Here is a 2,657-nt window from a genome sequence, read left to right on the forward strand (position 1 = left end):
AACTTCCTTTTATTGGCCAATCGATCCTTCTTTCATTTTCAATTGCTTAGGAACATGTCCATAACTGAAAGATGATAAAATTACCCTAAGTTAAAGTAAAAATTCACACTAAAACGACACAAAAGATTAGTAATATGGCCCAAGTAAATGCACAAAAATGCACTTATCATCTAACTTAGATAATGAAAATAAGAACTCCAATCCCAATAATGGAGTGAACTATATTGCATTTGCCTCTATTGTTAAAAGTGAACCTGTGGATGTGAATGAGAGAGATGATGACGTAGAGCAATTTGACTCTTCAAAGGAAGAATTAGATGATGATAGGGATATATATGAGTCCTTTGACCAATTTTTTGAGGAGAGCTTTAAGTTTAAAAAGGTTAATAACTCTGCCTTTAAGAAATTGTAGGAATGTCGGTTAGAAAGGAAAGTCTTGTAGTCAAACTTGAGGAGCCAGCTGCAAGATTATATGAGTTAAGGGTTAAATGAGTCCTTAAAAATTAAGGTTAAGACTCTTAAGAATGATCTTGGCAAATCTAGTGCCCAAGTTCGATCATTTTCAAGTGATTATAAGAAGCTAGACAATATCTTACGACTCAACAAACTTGCTAAGAATATGGAAGGAATAGGATATAAAGAAATAAGTTTTCATACTGCTACCCCATCTAAAACCAAGTTAATGCCCGCCTTTAACAAGACTAAGAGTGTAGGAGTCCTAGGACAAAGATATTTTGTGCAACATAGGGTCCTCAACCTAAGGTTCAAGACTTGAAACATAGAATTACTCCTAGATTCATTCCCACTTGTGACAATTTGGTGAGTTAGGTCACATAAGGCCTATGTGACAAAGTCATAGGTTAGGAATAATAAATAAGATCTCACTACTTATATTATTTTCTTGACTACTCAAGTGAGTCACGTGGTAGATATACGAGTTATTTGACTAAGATGACATCTTCTTCTAAAAAGACTTCAGTAAAAAAGAGGGAACTCACTAGTCAAAGTGATGTTGTAAATTGCAGTGTTGCTCACATTGCTTTTCAAGGTAAGAGCATTTATGCGCTTTATTGACTAGATCTAGAAGTACATGCATTTGCATTGTTCATAGTATCTACTTATTCATGCATCCACTGTAACTTTTTCCTTGTCTCTTTTATTTATTATTATTATTATTATTATTATTATTATTATTATTATTGCATATTTAACTTATAAAATTAAAAGAATGTAAAAAAAGGAAAAAGGATTTCTGATACTATAAAACCCTAAAGTGATTGGACATATAATTGTGTGATCAAGTGCTAGTAAAATTAATTAACGGTGAATAAAGCTTTCATTAACTTTGGAATACTTTATAAATGTTACTTCACGTATCATCTGCAATATACATATTAAACTCTTGAAAGTGAGTTTCCACAACGTGTGTGAGATTTGGGATAGTAGTCGTTGGTGTGGTGAGGTAACCTTGAATATGGATTGACCTTTAACTAGTTGACCTAAACTCTAGTATATTCTCCCATAAAAAAAAAATAGTATTCAGTTTCAAAAGAATTGAATAATTTGTCAATAGAAAAAGTAAGACACCTTATACTTTTCTTCATAGCATTTATAACTCGAATAATTAGGTGTGCTGGGTATCTAAAAACTTGGTGCCTTATAGTCTTTTGACTTGAGAGACATCGATTTAAAACTTACTAAAAAGGTTATTTAGAAAGTTTAATGGAGAGAAATCATATCATGCTCACAAATAGGAGGAGAGAATGAACGAGAGAGAGAGAGAGAGAGAGAGATAAATGGAGAGTTATACATTGAAAATAAAATTTGAGCTTTTTGTTTAAAAGGTTCTAATAGCTCTTGAGAATATTCATTCATCAGTGATTTCTTTGTATGTCATTTCTTATTGATTTAAGGTTTGGAGTCTTACTTGCAGAAAATTAGTGGCACTTTTGACACTTTCATTTTTTATAAATTATACATGTATAAGAAAGCAAAATAACTATTTTTGTGATAGGTGATTTGAGCTTTCAAGATATGATGTAATATTTAGACACATTTCATATTTTTGGATATTAGTTTATTTTTCAAAAATAAAGAATTCAATTATTTTCGTTCTTATTAAGTTTTGGTTTGATTTCATTGAAGAATAAGTGGGACCAGTTGAAAATATGCATGTTTGCATTATATTGCATGTAATTTTCATGCTACACATTCGCACTTAATCTATATCATTTGATTATGTTGATGTACGTGATTATTGATGGATTTAATTATGATATATGTAAGGAAGAAGCTTTGACCCTATATTGACTTAATCAATGGATGAGATTGTTTGTAGATGCTTTTGTTATAATATCAAATGTTTTAACGTCATAAGGTTACGCACATTTGTAAAGTAACATATGCGGACCAAGCGGGAGATTGGTGGGAAATAATTTTTCATATGAGCCTACATATATAGTTAAGTGTAAATTAAAGGCTATCTTAAAGCTAGTCTATTTAAAATAATCTAATCAAGAATTTAAGTTATTAGGTTTTGGGCATCTTACATAGTATGAGCCAATTATGTATAGAAACCATATTCCTTTGGATTGTATTTCATGATGAATCGAAATGCATATGAAAGTATCTACTAGGATTATGGTCCTCAATTCATA

This window comes from Olea europaea, chromosome 15 (genome assembly GCF_002742605.1).
Source record: "Olea europaea var. sylvestris chromosome 15, O_europaea_v1, whole genome shotgun sequence".
NCBI lineage: Eukaryota > Viridiplantae > Streptophyta > Magnoliopsida > Lamiales > Oleaceae > Olea > Olea europaea.